The following is an 18,226-nucleotide window of genomic DNA, read 5'->3' as shown; positions in this document are numbered from 1 at the left end:
TGAATCATCCCAATTCCAATCTATTTGACATATGAAAATAGATTGGAAGTGGGACATCATTCAAATAAATTGGAAGTGGGACTGGTAAGTACAAAACATCCCAATTCCAATTTATTTGAAAGTACTGCACGCAGCTGCATGTGCTTCTAATGTTATTTCTGTGCACTCACACAACCCAAATATGAAATTTCTTGACTCTACATGCTTCAGAAGCTTCAAACCCAACCCTAACCCGAGGCCTATTCAAACGCATTGGAAGCACATGGCAGACTATGGAGGCTGCCATTTTGGAAATTCCAGACATGTGGTGCCAGTGGGGCCAAACAGCTGGATGTAGCCGCACGCCGTTAAACATGCTTTATGTGGACACCCCACTGATGAAGCAAACTGAAGTACAGACCCCTAGGTCACACGGTTTGGGCGTGGCATCCATCAACGTATTGCTGTGTAGGCCTAAAGGTCAAACACCCATGTGCCTGGCCTGAACACCACCCGAATGACGTAGGGGTACCAAAATCAGTCGAGGTCGTCTCTGTGATGGCCCGATACAGGATCCCGAGCGTGAAGTCCGTAGCTCGAAGCGTTGGCGTTTGACACAAATTAGGATTCATTAAACAGGGAAACAGCAAATGCTAACCTAACAAACATGAACTAGCGAAAGGGAGAAACACCAATGGACAAGGAACCTGAACAGTAAATGCAACACAAGACAACTAACTATGAACACCTGAACAGGAAATTAACAAAATTCCAAAAAAATTAATGTTTTACATTTCAAACAAATAAAATGAACAGTAAGAACTAGCATGGAAAACTTAAATAAGGGAACTCAACAGAACTGCTAATTTAACAAACATTTACACTTTTCCAGGGGCAATATATCTGAAGTAGAGACATGACGTTGACCCAGGGCCCTTCTGGTGCATGCCGTGCTCGCCAAAGGTGCACAAGCTAGCTAGTGTTTGACCCTGTTTGGCACTTTCTTTGAACGGCTAGCTAGCTAGCTATCATTTGACCCTCTCTTTGAATGGCTAGCTAGCTAGATGTTGTTTTAATTAGTAATAGGTGTAAATCTTAGTGACACTTGAATGTTTGAACATGGTTGAACCTCTCATTGAATGGCTACCTAATACCTTATTTTCATATTTTTATGTAATCAGATTTTCAAATTTAAAACCATGATAATTTGCAATATATCAATTACTTAAACCATTACATAATTTTTCATGCTAATGAGGCCCTTGTGATTGTATTTTTTCATGGGATAAAAAATTTAAAAAGAATGTCTTTTTTTATTTAAGAATTTGTTATTGTAAACCTGCGACTGCCTATAAAAGGCCTCACTACATCATTTACATTTGCATTTAGTGCACTGAGGAGACAGGTAAGGAGGTATGTTTTAATTGTCTCATTTTTAATAGCATGTAACTGAAAATATTCAGTGTATAATTCTGAATGTTTAAACCTTATGCAGGATGTTTCATATGCCATCCGAGTAAGAGGAAGATGGTTGTTCGATATCCTGCAAGGCATAAACAACCTGTTAGATGCCCTAGAGGCAGCAGAGGAAACAATAAGGGAGACGGAGGAGCTCATCAGAGTGAGTTTTATATAGCTATCCTTTATATTTAAAAGTAATGAATTAATAAGTAATTCAACACCACAACCATAACTTTTTTAAAATTAATTTTAGGCTGATATGGCGGAGCGGGACAGTCAAATGTCGACGGATGATGAAGACACAGCGGAAGAGTAGATGCAGGGTTCATACACTTTTTTGACAATTAATTTCCATGACTTTTCCATGACTTTTCCATGACTTTCAGGCAAATTTCAATGACTATACATTCTCTAAACATATGTGTAGACATGAAAAATAAGAAAAAATCCAGGCCAAAATTCCACAGTATATCATAAATTAATGAAAAGCCACGTGGTTTAATTGAAAAAATAAACATTTACCGTATTTTCAATATCAATATACGTCGCACCTAAAAAGTTTTTTAAATGGAAAATGTTGTAGCTATAAGCCGTATCCGGGCTAAAAGTGAGTCCCCGCTTACCGACGGGTCTGGTTAACGACGGACTGGAGTTACGACCGACTTTTCGTAATTTTGCGCGGTGCGCGAAGGTGCAGTGGCAGCACAGTGGAGTGTAGTGGAGTGGTGTATAGTGTATGATAAGCTGAAGCAGCGCAGCCTCCACCGTAGCCCATCTCGACAACGCGATCGCTCTTTCTCGCGTTGTACGCACGCAGTTTTTTTTCTATACTGTATTTATGATTAAAGCGTATCTAAATCTAGGGTCACGCTTAACGACGAAAACTGCTTTACGACAGACTTTTCAGTCTCTAACCCCATCGTTAACCGATTGGTTAACCGCACATTTTGCACGTGTCCTTGTCTTTCTCAAACCACAGCTTGTATTTGTCCAACTGAAGCAGCCATTGTTGAATCGGCATTTACCAGCATTACGCTGATTTACATGTCAAAGTACAATCTACAGCTCCGTTTGGAGTCCGTCGCTAACGCAGCGAACTAACGTGTGAAGTTACGTTAGCGGTCCGTACAATGAAAAAAAGGCTATATATATATATTTCTTCCGGTTATCAGAACGACAAACATTTATTGTGTCAAGCAAATTTCCATGACTTTTCCAAAACATTTGAGTATTTTTATTTTTTCCAAAACTTATCCAGGCCTGGAAATTGCTATTTTCAAATTCCATAACTTTTCCAGGTTTTTCATGACCGTACGAACCCTGTAGATGTCAAAATTATTAAATTAGTGTACATTTTAAAATAAAATTTGTGACCAAAGAACTTGTGTTTTTCATTTCTTTCACCCTCATGATCATGCTTTGAACAAAAGCTGTTTATTCTGTCCTTATACATGAATAAATGGTTTTTGAAGTGTTTCAGTGAGATATATAAAAAAAACTTAAGTCAATGTATTTGAATGGCATCCCAGTTCCAATCTATTTGACACATGAAAATAGATTGGAAGTGGGATCCCATTCAAATAGATTGGAAGTGGGACTGGTAATTACACAACATCCCAATTCCAATCTATTTGAATGGCATCCCAATTCCAATTTATTTCCACCTGTCAAATAGATTGGAATTGGGATGCTGTTTTTTCAGCCAAATTATGACTTTGTGCAAACTTCACCACATTCACACAGTGAGTCAGTGGGACTCAGACATGTGTGTGTGTGTGTGTGTGTGTGTGTGTGTATGAGTGTGTGTGTGTGAGTGAGTGAGTGTGTATGAGTCTGTGTGTGTGAGTGAGTGTGTATATGAGTGTGTGTGAGAGTGAGTGTGTATGAGTATGTGTGTGTGTTAGTGAGTGTGTATGTGTGTATGAGTGAGTGTATTGGAAAAGGGATGGTAATCATGACTCATCCCAATTCCAATCTATTTGACACATGAAAATAGATTGGAAGTGGGACCCCATTCAAATAGATTGGAAGTGGGACGTTGTGTACTTACCGATCCCAATTCCAATTTATTTCCACCTGTCAAATAGATTGGAATTGGGATGCTGTTTTTTCAGCCAAATTATGACTTTGTGCAAACTTCAACACATTCACACAGTGAGTCAGGCTCCGCTGAAAACTAGATCCTCCAGATCTCGATCTGAGCCTTGGATAAACGAGCATACACGCGCTGCCAGGCGCGATTGCAGGAGAGCTGAGCGTAAGTGGAAGAAGGACAAGTTACAGGTGTCCTTCCAGTTGTTACGTGACAGTTGGCATTTTTATCAGAAATCTGTAAAAGTTGCTAGATCCAAGTACTTTTCTGATATTATTTCTTCTAACTGTAACAATCCTCGCGTTCTTTTTAAAACTGTAAATTCTGCCCTAAATGCACCTCAATCGGGTTGCCTGGAGAGCTCCACTGAATTGTGTGAGAATTTCTTGAGCTTTTTTATTAATAAGGTTTCTAGCATTAGGGCCCTCATTAGTTCTCCCGTTTATGACCCTCTGATCTCTGTGACATGCCCAGCTGTTTTTGACCAGTTTGAGCCTGTCACTTTGCCATCACTGAGAGATATCATTGGTCATATGCAGCCTGCTGGGTCTCCAAATGACCTCATTCCACCCCGACTTTTTAAAGAGGTCCTTCCCACCTTGGCACCTTATTTACTTAATATTATTAATGGAAGCTTAGCAAATGGTATAGTGCCTGTCAGTTTTAAGCATGCAGTGGTAACCCCACTTCTGAAAAAACCTGATCTAGACTCCTCTAAACTGTCCAATTTTAGACCAATTTCCAAACTTCCATTTCTTTCAAAAATTTTAGAGAAAGTTGTCTACTGCCAGCTGAGTGCATTTTTACATAATTATGACACCCTGGAAGTGTTCCAGTCCGGTTTTAAATCCTGTCACAGTACTGAGTCAGCACTGCTGCGGGTTTTTAATGACATTCTTTTATCCACTGACTCTGGTCACTGTGTTGCTTTGGTCCTGTTGGATCTAACAGCGGCCTTCGATACAGTGGACCATCAGATCCTCCTGTCTCATTTGGAAAATTGGGTGGGCATTAAGGGTGTTGTTTTAGATTGGTTCAGATCCTATTTATCAGAGAGAAGTTTTTGTGTCCATATTGGAGCTTCTGAATCCTGTACATCACCCCTTACATGTGGGGTACCTCAAGGCTCTATACTTGGCCCTCTTCTGTTCTCTCTGTATCTACTGCCAATGGGATCGATTTTTAGGAGACATGACATCGCTTTCCACTTTTATGCTGATGACTGTCAAATTTTTGTGCCATTAAAGCAGCAAAATGCATATTCTGCAGACCATCTTTTAAAGTGCATTGGAGACATCAAGGCATGGCTGTCCACAAATTTTTTGCACCTGAATGACGAGAAGACTGAGGTCATGCTTTTTGGACCTAGTGTCACTGCCAAAATTAATGTTGATCTTGGTCCTTTGAATCAATATCGGACACAGACAGCAACAAATCTGGGTGTAAAACTGGACAGTAATCTAAAATTTGATGCTCAGATTAAGTCAGTAGTCAAGTCCAGCTTTTTCAATTGAGACAACTGACAAAGGTGAAGCAATTTCTTTCACGGCACCAGTTTGAGATTTTAATCCATGCTTTTATCACAACTCGTTTGGATTATTGCAATGCACTTTATGTTGGGCTGAACCAGACACTACTTACCTGACTACAGATGATACAAAATGCTGCTGCTCGACTTTTAGTTGGTGTCAAAAAATGTGAGCACATTACACCGATTTTAGCCTCACTTCACTGGCTCCCAGTTCGTTTTAGAATTGATTTTAAAATTCTTGTATTGGTTTTTAAGGGTCTTCATGGCCTTGCCCCATCGTATCTATCTGACCTCCTCCACTCATACGCCCCTTCACGCTCACTCAGGTCAGCTGATCAGTCACTTTTAGTCATCCCAAAGACTAAGAGGAAGATGAGAGGTGACCGGGCCTTTTCAGTCACTGCCCCAAAACTTTGGAACAATCTCCCTTTGCATATCAGGCAGGCTGACTCACTCTCTGCTTTTAAATGTGCCCTTAAAACACATTTTTTCTCTTTGGCTTTTAACCCAGGCTGAGATGTTGTGTGTGTTGAGAGGTTGTTTTTGTTGTAACTGTGGTTGTCTTTTATATGTATTTTATGCTCCTACTTGTGTACAGCACCTTGGCCAATGACATTGATTTTAAGGTGCTTTATAAATAAACTTGATTTGATGATGAGTCTGTGTGAGTGTGTATGTGTGTGTGTGAGTGAGTGTGTGTGTGTGTGTGTGTGTGTGTCTGTGTATTGGAAGAGGAATGGTAATCATGAATCATCCCAATTCCAATCTATTTGACATGTGAAAATAGATTGGAAGTGGGACATCATTCAAATAAATTGGAAGTGGGATTGGTAAGTACACAACATCCCAATTCCAATTTATTTGAATGGCATCCTAATTTCAATTTATTTCCACCTGTCAAATAAATTGGAATTGGGATGCTGTTTTTTTAGCCAAATTATGACTTTCTGCAAACTTCAACACATTCACACAGTGAGTCAGGGGGACTCAGACATGTGTTTGTGTGTGTATGAGTGTGTGTGTGTGAGTGTGTATGAGTGTGTATATGTGTGTGTGTATGAGTGTGTGTGTTTGTGTGTGTGTGAGTGTGTATGAGTGTGAGAGTGTGAGTGAGTGTGAGTGAGTGTGAGTGAGTGTGAGTGAGTGTGAGTGAGAGTGTGAGTGAGTGTGTGTGTGTGTGTGTATTAGAAGAGGGACGGTAATCACAAATCATCCCACTTCCAATCTATTTGACACATGAAAATAGATTGGAAGTGGGATCCCATTCAAATAGATTGGAAGTGGGATTGGTAAGTACACAACATACCACTTGCAATCTATTTGAATGGGTTCCCACTTCCAATCTATTTCCATCAGTCAAATAGATTGGAATTGGGATGCAGTTTTTTCCAGCCAAAATTGTGAGTTTCTGCAAACTTCACCACATTCACACAGTGAGTCAGTGGGACTCAGACATGTGTGTATGAGTGTGTGTGTGTGTGCATGAGTGTGTGTGTGTTAGTGAGTGTGTGTGTGTTAGTGAGTGTGTGTGTGTTAGTGAGTGTGTGTGTATGTGTGTGTGTGTCTGTATTTGAAGAGGGATGGTAATCACGAAGCATCCCAATTCCAATCTATCTGACATATGAAAATAGATTGGAAGTGGGATCCCATTCAATTAAACCCTAACCGTGTGAGTTTTTTTGAGCCAAAATTTTGACTTTCTGCAAACTTCACCAAACTCACACAGGGAGTCAGGGGGACTCAAACTTAGAGAGGAGTGGCAAAAGAATCGTGCTATCATGTTCCAAAGCTGAGATCTGGAGATCCCACTTCCAATTTATTCAAGTCATCAAAATAGCAGGGTTTTGGACACCACAGTCTGACAACTTTGAACACTCAGCTTGCATAAACCAGACATGGGGAACATGAATAAATGGTTTTTGAAGTGTTTTAGTGATAAGAAAAACCTCGACCTCGGAAAAGTCACTTCCTGTTCCACTTTCTGGTTCGTTTTTCGACTTCCCGACCACTTACGGACACAAGCTTTTAGTATGTTGTTTCTGGTCCATAATAGAACTCCCCTGCAAAGTTTCGAGCCGATTGGCCCATGGGAACACCTACTTCCGGCCACGCCCACTTTTGGGGGCGGGGCTTAAATATGTTGTTTTAGGGGCCCCACATTACTCCCCTATCGAGTCTCAAGCCGATCGGCCAATGGGAACACCTACTTCCGGCCACGCCCACTTTTGGGGGGCGGGGCTTCAATATGTTGTTCCAGGGGCCCCCCACTACCCCCCTATCAAGTTTCGGGCCCCTACGACATTCGGTTCTCTTCCTGTGCCCTTAACTCTAATTCTGAACTTTGTACACGCCCACCTGGGGTGGGTAGTGGCCAACATCCCAATTGCAATCTATTTCAATACCAAGCAAACACATGAAATAAACTGGAAATGGGATGTGGGTGGGGTGTGTCCAAACGTCCCACTTGCAATCTCTGAATAGGCATCCCATAATAGTGGAAATAGATTGGAAGTGGGATCGGTAATCACAAAACATCCCAATTGCAATCTATTTGAATAGGCATCCTATAATAGAGGAAATAGATTGGAAGTGGGATCGGTAATCACAAAACATCCCATTTGCAATCTATTTGATCAGGCATCCCATAATAATCGGAATCACATAATGAAAATAAATTGGAAGTGGGATGTTTTTCACTTACCTATCCCGCTTCCAATTTATTTGGATGTGCTTCTCACTGTGGCCAAACTGCGTATCGCGCGAAAAACGCCCGTTTTTCAATGATTTATTGCCCGCCTCATGGGGGCGCTGGAGGCGGGGGGACACTTCCCCTGATCTTTGGGGGTCCCCCCCTCGTGGCCTGACCCATCCACCGACCCGGCAAAAATCTGGGGGCTTCGGCGCGCAGCCCCCAATTGGGAGCGTCCATTGGCCACTTACTAGAGTGGAATTAGGACGTTGCTGCGCTAACTAGAGGTAAGTACACAAATAAGAAAATAAGATCTACCAGCAAAACGCGGAATGGATATGACGAAGCGAATAACCAGAAAGGAAAAAATAAATAAACGACCCTCAACTGAGGAACACGGACAGAGATTAACGCGAATAAGGAAATAAACTGAAACAGAGAGGAGGTAATAACAAAAACGCGGAATGAGATTAATGTGAATACGAGAAACAGAAAGGGAAGGGAAACAGAAACTGCCAGGGAAGGACTGACCATAAAGCCAAACGTGGCAAAAAACGAAACCCTTTCTAACTGAAACAAAAAACTGGATAGGAAGAATATAGCGGGGGGAAAACTTGAGAATGGTCCAAAGGACGCAGGAGAGCAAACTCGAAAAATGACGGGGGATAGCGAAGAGAAAACACTGTAGAGAAGGACGAGAGTAACGCAATGAAAAACCACAATACCGGCTGACCGCTTGAAAAGACCAAACAACTCAGCGAAGATGAGTTGCAGTCGACTTCCTTAAGAAGGATGAAATCCGGCTGCAGATCATTTTTGCTGATTGCGTGATGTAGACTGTGAACGCCCACTGGTAGTCATAGCATGAGTAGTGGAGGGACCTGCCCTCTAGTGGTCATGGACAGGGCAGCGCTGGGGCCTGCCCTGACAATTACATTATAAAAACATTTTGTCTGACATATATGACATAAAAATTCAATAATGTGACATTATTTATCAACATATACACACACCTTCATGGTGTTGTAGTCTGTGATCGTGTTTGGTTTCCTTTTGCGGCCGTTGGAGATTGTCACTTGTTTGTGCATCATGCTGAGAATACAGACTGCCATGTGTATGGCACTTCCTGATGTGTACACGTGTGTGGAGAATTCCTCACGTCCCTTGGTGTTTTTTGCTGGAGGAGGAATTTCTCGTCTGATCTTGTTGATTGTCCCAAGCAGAGCTGTGTTGCATGCTAGCAGTCTGTTGGCCAGAGACAGGGATGTGAAGTAGTTGTCAGTGGTGATGGTTCTGCCCTTGTCCAGATATGGCTCCATGAGTCTCATGACGACATTCTCTGACAGTCTTTCTCCCTTGGGATGACTGGGGTCCTTTCCCATATATGGAAGAGCAGCCCAGATCAGTTGAACATTACTTAGTATATGTTGAAAAAGCCATTTTTAATTTACCATACCTAAATTTGTTTTGTAATTAACACTTTAACACAGTATTTTGTACTCAACCAACTTTGGTATAATAGACTAGTAATAGTGCAGCATCACCCTGTATTATTCAAATATGTAATATAATAAACGTATATATACACAAGTTTGCGTTTTACTGCCATATTCACAGTGAGGTTTGCTGTGTCAGAAATCATAGTGATCTAAATGTCTTATCCTTTTAGGATTAATGACTAACACATCATGGTCCCCATCATTTGATATTCAGTCATGCACAAGTCGACCTTCAAGGACAATGCCAATGTCTTCATAGTCACCATCCTCTGATGCTCCATCTTTCTTGACAATAAAGATGTTCATCATTTGTTGTGACAAGTCAGATGCTCTCTCAGCTCTGGTCGCATCCTATTCAAATACATAACACAATTAATAACATTAGAATTTTGTTGGACATGCTTACAACTTACTTGGTGAAGTATGTGCCTACGGACATACAACTCAATAACAGGTGGGAAAAACACATTAAGACACTATAAGAAATAGGTCTATTCCACCATTGTGAGGGTATTTTTGATAATATTTTGCAGATAGGAGTCTCTACCATCATAGACCTAGTAAGTCTCTTCAGTTTAGTCCATACCAAAAAAAAGGTGTGAAAGGTGCTGCAAACCACAGTACAGACCAATGGAACAAAATTTTGTAAAACAAATGTGGTGGACCATGGTTTAGTTTGCTTGCCGCATAAACAGACAAATAACAGTAGGTTGAATTAAACCATCATCACACATTAAATAATAGAAAAACACATGCACATGTGTCACACAGCAGTTTACACAAATATTACACAAAAATTTGTAGGAATCTGTTATTCATTCTGCTGCAAGACCTTTATGCATGCAAATATAGTCAGAGTATGGCAGGGATTTAAAATTCAGCCCAAAACCTGGAAAGGCAATTAACCAAATTTAAAATGTGCCAATATTAAATGCTGTTCACTGTTCCATCAAACATACCAAGGCACAACTCGAAGAACAGTGTTGTAAGTAATGTGTAATGCATATAAAATTATGTCAGTGCATTGATAAAAATATATTGTAGAGTTTACTTACAAAACATTCTGTGAAAAGCCCATGTTTATATATGAAATTTAATAAATGTAATAAATATTTTGTGTTTGTTTATTAGGACATACATTTTGTGCTTTTGTTCATGTATTACACCTTACGCCGTAAGGCGGCCAGGATGAACCAGATCGTCTGACCACCTGTACCGGCTCAAAAAAAAAACACACTTATATTTCTGATAAAATTTTAACTTAATCATAATAAAGATAAAATACTGAATTTATCTTGTATTTACCTCTGAAGCTCTTCCGATGTCTGAAATACAGGCGGTCCCCGGGTTACGATAATGATCCGTCGTAAAACGAATTTCGGTGTAAATCGGAACATACGTACATACTGTACGTAAATAACATACTATACACAGTTATCCAATCCTAAACCTAGCCTTTTGGCAAATACCTTTATCCATAACTGCGTTTAACTAATCCTGACGCCGCGCACACCAAACTCCAAGTTCCGTTTACGACGCAGAACCACTTGGGTCCAAACGAGGCTTTATACAGTAAATGGGAGATGTGTAGTAACCACAAAAAATCGTAACTTGGGAACCTCGTAAGGATCATAAGGATCATATTTTGGCCTCAAAACAGATAGCATGCGCGCGCATGTGGTTTATCATTATGATTTGACAGATCCCCCCCCCCCCCCCTCATTTTTTTTTCTCGTGGACATGTCGGTACGCCGGCGTGGCGCCTGAAAACTATCAGGCCTGGGGGTGACATTAACTAGATTTTCGTCACACACAGTTTTTAAAAGTTTATTTTAGTTAACTTTTTAAAAATGTTTACAATGCATGTTGTGTTCCTCATTGAACTGATACCCAAATTTTTCATTGTGAGTGTTTACAATAGCTTCATTTCATAGTATGCTTCTAATATGTTCTGTATGAAGAGACTACTAAGGCTGCTGACTTATTATAATGATAATGTTAGAAATATATTTACTTTTACACATTTTACAGATGCTATTAGTATGCCTTTAAGTGCAGCAGAAAAACAAAGGTGTTATCGCGCTCGCCGAGATGGAGATCCAGAGCGAGGGGCAAAGTACCTTGAATGGGAGAAGAAGAAATGGAGAAGAGACAAAGAACAGGGGAAGAAAAAGTCCATATGTGAGTGCAGTGAAGGACAGTAGAGATATCAGCAGAGAAAATGGAGACTAGCCCAGGCAAAGAGTAGAGCAGAAAAAAAGGCAGTTGCAGTCAGCAGCTTATTTACACCAAATCAGGAAGAAACTGGTCCTTCAAGGTTAGAATGATAATATAAGTCACTGAAAAGTATACTCAGGTTAAACATAAGGTAGACAATAATCAACAGGAAGAAAGTGTACTACATAATAGACTGAGTATTAGGAGCAGTGCAACTCTGGAAAAATACATTTAAGAATGGATCCATGCCAAGTACAGATGCATTCCAGAGGAGTGTGAGACCATGTAGCATTATCAAGCCATTACTAATGTTTGTTTATTCTTATTTATCAGGCAAGCTACTGCAGGAAGAAAGTGGTCTGCGAAGAGAGAATTTATGTTTTTTCTACATTTTAAAAGTCAGTGATTCTGTTACTATTCTGTTACTATTAAAATATGATAAAATAACAATAATTTCAGTATTTTATTTAAAGAAATAAACATGTGAAGTGTTCAGCAGAATGTGTCCCATCATCCCTGTTACTTTTGTCCACCCTGTTACTTGCATGTCAGTCCTGTTACCACTATGAATTTCATAAAAATATAAAGAATTACAAAAACAATTATAACCCAAGTATAACCATTGCGATTAACATTAGATAACAGTTTGGAAAATGGCTTTTATCCAATACCATTGTCATAAAAACACTAATATATCCATAATAATATGTGGTCTACTTGCACAATCTAGCTGTAGATGGTCATATGATAGCAAAAATTTAATGTTTAAGAACATATTAATGATCTGAAGACAATACAGTAAAAAGGGACAGATTCACTACCCACTCATGTGTAAATTGTTATGCATAAGTACTCCTAAATATATGGAACATTAACCACTTTGTCCGTAACAGGGTTGACGAAAGAGTCATATAATGAAGTAGAGAATGTGTCATAATGTAAATAAAATAGATAGCCGGAGTTTGGCCCATGTCATTTCTTGACACTTTAAGATGTCTTCTTTCAGCTGATATAAAAAAAAGTGATAAAATGTGATAAAAATTATTATATATGATAAAAATTAAAAAAAATTATCTACACCAAACCTGCCCATAGCTTGCCTCCTCTTGCCTTATTGAGCTGCTTAATGGATGTTAAGGCATGGATGATGGAGAACTTCCTGAGTTTGAACAATAGAAAGTCTGAGCCCATCATAATTGCTTCTCCTGCTAGTTAGGAGACTTGGTGACACTACTGTTAGTATTCCGGGTTTGGTTGTTTCCACCTCTGCTGAGGTAAGAAATCTCGGAGTCACGTTTGACTCTACGTTATCTTTTGAGTCACACATTAAAAATACATGTAGGGCGGGGAACCACGTGACCTTGAATGGCGACGGCTGCATAGACTCTGACTCCGTCCCTACACTTCTCTTAATAAGATTTTTACCTCTGTTTAATTTTCCAAATTCACTATTACACTTGATACAATTATGGAGGACCCTACCGGCGACAAGGATTTTCCCATTTTTTGTCTACACGGTCCCACAAACTCAGGGACAAGAAAAAACAAATTCCGGAATCCACTGACGAGGACGAAGCTAGCAATCAGGCTAATACACTACCGCACATGGCCATTTTGACTGAACTTAAATCTATCAGTGGCCGTCTGGATAATATAGAGCAGGCGTACTCAACTAAATTTGTCCGCGGTCCAATTTTGGCAGATACCTGTGACCTGAGGTCCGGTGTGCGGCGGGGGTGGCGAACATAAGTTGTTGAGCGGGGGGGGGGGGGGGGGGGGGTGCGAACGGTGGAGGCGTTTATACTTTCGCGAGCGTCACTGCAGTGTTCTCCGAAACGATAGGCGTTTTGTCCGAAACGATATGTGGTAGAAACACCCCTCAAAACAGGGGAATGAACATTTACCTGACCAATTTTAATGTTGCTATATGTTTCAGGTTTGAAAAGTGCTGGAATTTAAGTTAAAGTACTTTAAAATGCTTGAAATTGTAACTACTTGGTTTCACAACAAATAGCTGTCTGACTGAATAGTTCTCTTGTATTAGGTTAACAAATACGAGCCTCTTGTAATTCCAGGACGAAACATGAGAGAACGTGAAGACGTGAAGATTGGGCGTTTTTTAAATAAACAACCATTAAATAATGTGATAAAAAGCGAATTATTTCGAGTATATGTATAAATATTTAACGTAATTATGTTTAACATGCTGGGAAATATTGAAATGGACCTTGAAAGTGACGTACAAGTGCTTTAATTCCACCTTATAAAGGTGTATGAACCCTGAAAACGTGACTTTGTTCATTGCGCTGAAGCGCGGCGCGAAGTTACAAAATTCGAGAGGTGCACGACCTCTCGAACCGACAGCGCGCGAGGCACTCGCGCACACGCGGAGCCACAGCGATTACGTCATTTTTGCCGCGCGGACCCTCGCGCCGCTCGCGAAGCGTCAACCAGGCAGGCTTGTTGTTGAGCGGGGGGTGGCGAACGTAAGTTGTTGAGCGGGGGGGCGGCGAACGTAAGTTGTTGAGCGGGGGGGTGGCGAACGTAAGTTGTTGAGCGGGGGTGGCGAACGTAACACTCGTGACGGAGTGTTTTTTCAATAGCCCTGAAATAAATGCTACGGTTTTGTTTTGGTCCGTATCCAGTTAATCAGGAATAAGATTGGGTCCGGACAGGACTGCGTTCGGGTCCGGATCCAGACCGCGGTCCGCCAGTTGAGTACCCCTGATATAGAGGGTCGCCTTCAAGTTATTTCTGATTCTGTCTCTTCGGTGGAAACTTCACTGGCTACTTTGGTGGCTCGTGTAACCGCTACAGAAAGCAGATTGGAAGAAACTGAAAACAGAATCTCGTCTGTGGAGGATTCGCTAACCACACACAAAGCCCAAACAGCTAAATTACTTAAAACAACGGAGATTTTACAAACAAAGGTCGATGATCTAGAAAACCGTGGAAGACGAAAGAATCTTAAAATTATTGGTTTACCGGAGGGTGCTGAAAGCGGTGTTCCCCTGGCTGAGTTTCTTCAGAACCATATTCCCTCCTGGGTCGATCTTCCTACGAGCGCTCAACCCATTGAAATCGAACGGGCCCATAGATCCCCAGCTTTAACATCCCGCTCCAGAAACACACCGCGGACCATCCTGGTCCGATTTCTACAGTTCACTACCAAAGAAGCCATTTTAAGAGCGGCACTCAAAAAACGTTCGATTTCTCACAACGGATCATCCCTGCGCTTCTACACGGATCTCTCAGCTGATGTGCTACGCAGACGACGCGAATTTGATGCTGAGGTGAAAGTCCTGGTTCAGCGAGGCATGTACCGAGGCTTTGCTTACCCAGCCAAACTTCGCTGTTTACGTGATGGGAAGATACAACTTTTCGAGAACCAGGAATCTGCACGTAATTTCGTGGCTTCCTTCGATCACAGTCCGAACTGAACAGTGAAACTCTTAAGTGTATTACTCTTACCGAGGTGATATGTTTACTCTACCGGGGAGGTTTCGTTTGGGGTTAAAAGCTGCTCAACGTGAGTATATAAATCATTATTAATAATAACCATGCAGCTTGGTTACAAACGGAACAGACGTATTTTAATGTCATTTTTTCTCACATTTTTATTCCTCGCGATGGTTACATAGGAGGAGGGTGGGGACGATTAGTTATAGGTAGCTACGTCCCGGAGGGTGTTGTTCTCTGGCACCACAAAGTTTCCACGTTACATCTATGGTGTCTTCTCGTTTCAGGGTGAGCCCTATCAGTTGGGGATAGGGCCGGGGAGGGTTGAGGGGGTGTTTGTTTACATTCTTCTTACTGTTTGTGGTTATTTGCTTACTTTTTTGTTTATTGGTCCGGGGATTTATGTCTCTTCATTTGTTGATGTAAAAATAATATTGCATATTTATATCTCATATTGTGCTGCTTTAAGGTCCAATAATGTGCAGTCCACTTAAATTTGTAACGTGGAATGTGAAGGGTATAGGGGATGTAGTGAAAAGGAAAAAAATTCTCACATTTCTTAAAAAACAATCCACCATTGCATTATTACAGGAAACACACTTATCTGCACAAGAACACTTGAAACTCAAAAGGGACTGGGTCGGTCAAATATACTCATCATCTTATAATTTGAAAAAAAGAGGTACAGCTATACTTATACATAAAAACATCCCATTTATTATGGAATCAGTGGAACAAGATACTGAGGGTAGATTTGTTTTGCTCACAGGCCTCATATTTGGACAACACATTACAATATTGAATGTTTACGCACCAAATGAGGATGATCCCAAATTTTGGTCACATGTAATTGTTCTGTTTAATGAATCTTGTAAGGGTCTTGGGTTTCTAGGCGGTGACTTTAATTGTGTCCTAGATACTGGTTTGGATAAATCTTCTTTACTTCCCACTGTTAATGCTAAATCTGTTAAAGTACTTAGACATCTGAGTGCCCAATCAGGCCTTGTAGATATCTGGAGGGAACTGCACCCCACAACCAAAGACTACACATTCTATTCCCATCCCCATGGGTCATATTCGCGATTGGACTATTTTTTTGTTACAACTAACTGCACACATTTGGTAAAAGATTGTCAAATAGGGTCTATTTTTTTGTCGGATCATAGTCCAGTATATCTAGATATAGTGTTAAACCCGACAATCTGGAAAACTCCCCAATGGCGATTTAACACACTTCTATTAAACAAGGAGGAGTTCTCTATTTTTGTCAAAGATAACATTATAGAGTACTGGCAAAATAATGCCAATTCCCCAGTTACAAGTGCAACCAAATGGGATGCTTTCAAAGCTACTTTACGAGGTCACTTAATCTCTTATGCATCTTTACAAAAAAAACGCAGGGCCGAAAACCAGAGAAAAATGGAAGCTGAAGTTATGCGTTTAGAGCAGCAACATAAACAAACACAATCAGACACGACTTGGTCTTCATTAGTGAATGCTAAATTAAAACTTAACATGGATTACACTCACCATATATCCAAGTTATTGCTCTTCTCTAAACAAAAATATTATGAATTCGGTAATAAACCTAGTCGATTATTGGCTCACCAACTTAAATTGCAACAAATTGAACGATCTATAAAAGCTATCAAAACCTCTGCCGGTAATATTACCTACGACCCTCACATAATTAATGATACTTTCCGCAGTTTTTTTTTATCATTATACACATCAGGAAGTAGCAGTTCACATTCAGATATATTCAATTATTTAGATAACATATCTCTTCCTAAAATTACAGAAGTAGATCAGGCATATTTGAATGCCCCCTTTTCACCAGAAGAGATCTGGGAAGCCATTAAGGCCATGCCCTCAGGAAAAGCACCTGGCCCAGATGGGTATTCAATTGAATTTTATAAAAAGTTTTGGCCAGACCTATGCCCTATCTTCATGCCTATGATTAATAATATTCTTCAGGATAAATCAATACCAGACTCCTGGAAAATGGCCCATGTTAGTTTATTATTAAAAAAAGACAAAAACCCAACAGATTGCACCTCCTATCGACCGATTAGTCTGCTTAACGTAGACTATAAAATATTAACCAAAGCGCTGTCTCGCAGATTGGATAAACATCTTCCATATATCATTAAACCAGATCAGACAGGATTTATTAAATCTAGATATGGATCTGATAATGTTCGCCGTGTTCTTAATATTATAAATTTTTTAGCAAAAAGAAATGACCCAGCTTTAATTGTCTCATTGGATGCAGAGAAGGCGTTCGATAGGGTAGAATGGGATTTTCTTTTTGCACTTATGGGGAAAATTGGACTAGGAAATAATTTTATAAATATAGTTAAATTATTATATTCTGACCCCTTGGCCTGTATTAAAACAAATGGTCTTGTCTCTGATAGTTTCCCAATCAAAAGAGGTTGTAGACAAGGATGCTCTCTTTCTCCCTTACTTTTTGCCCTGGTAATAGAACCCCTTGCGGAATATATTAGATCCAGTCCCACTCTTTCAGGCATCCTAATCGGAGAAACAGATCATCGTATCTCATTATTTGCTGATGACATACTCTTATATTTGAAGGACCCACTGACATCGGTTCCTGAAATTATAAACTTGATCGCTAAATATAGTGCTTTATCTGGGTATAAAATTAATTTTGATAAATCCATGGCTATTAAGTTGAACATTTCAGATAATATTAAATTAAATACACCATTTCAATTAACAAACTCGGGCTTTAGATATTTAGGGATATTAATTACCCCCGACTTGAACCAGTTATATAGATTTAATTATCTCCCTATTCTAGATATCAAAGAAAAATTTAGCAGATTGGTCATTTTTACCTATCACATTCTTTGGCAGAATTAACGTAATAAAAATGAATATCTTACCTAGATTGCTTTATTTGTTTCAAAACTTACCTTGTCATTTGTCCCCCAACTTTTTCAAGAAATTAAACAATTTGATAAGCAAATTTATTTGGGACAAGGGTAAACCCAGAGTAAAATTATCCACTCTATTAAAGCCCAAAGACAGGGGAGGTGTAGGTTTACCAAATTTGAGTTTGTATTTTTGGGCAGCACAAGCAAAACAGATGTGTAGTTGGTTTTCTAATAGGTCAGATTCACTGTGGGTTGGTATTGAAATGTTTATGTGTCACCCAAGATTGTTAACCTCCTTGCCATTTATCTATAACTTTGAGAAAATACCATCACTTTCAGAAAATTTTGTAATATATAACACTTTGTTATCTTGGAAAGATGCTAGAAAATACATGA

This window comes from Brachyhypopomus gauderio, chromosome 16 (genome assembly GCF_052324685.1).
Source record: "Brachyhypopomus gauderio isolate BG-103 chromosome 16, BGAUD_0.2, whole genome shotgun sequence".
Lineage (NCBI taxonomy): Eukaryota > Metazoa > Chordata > Actinopteri > Gymnotiformes > Hypopomidae > Brachyhypopomus > Brachyhypopomus gauderio.
Note: the sequence above shows the minus strand (reverse complement) of the source record.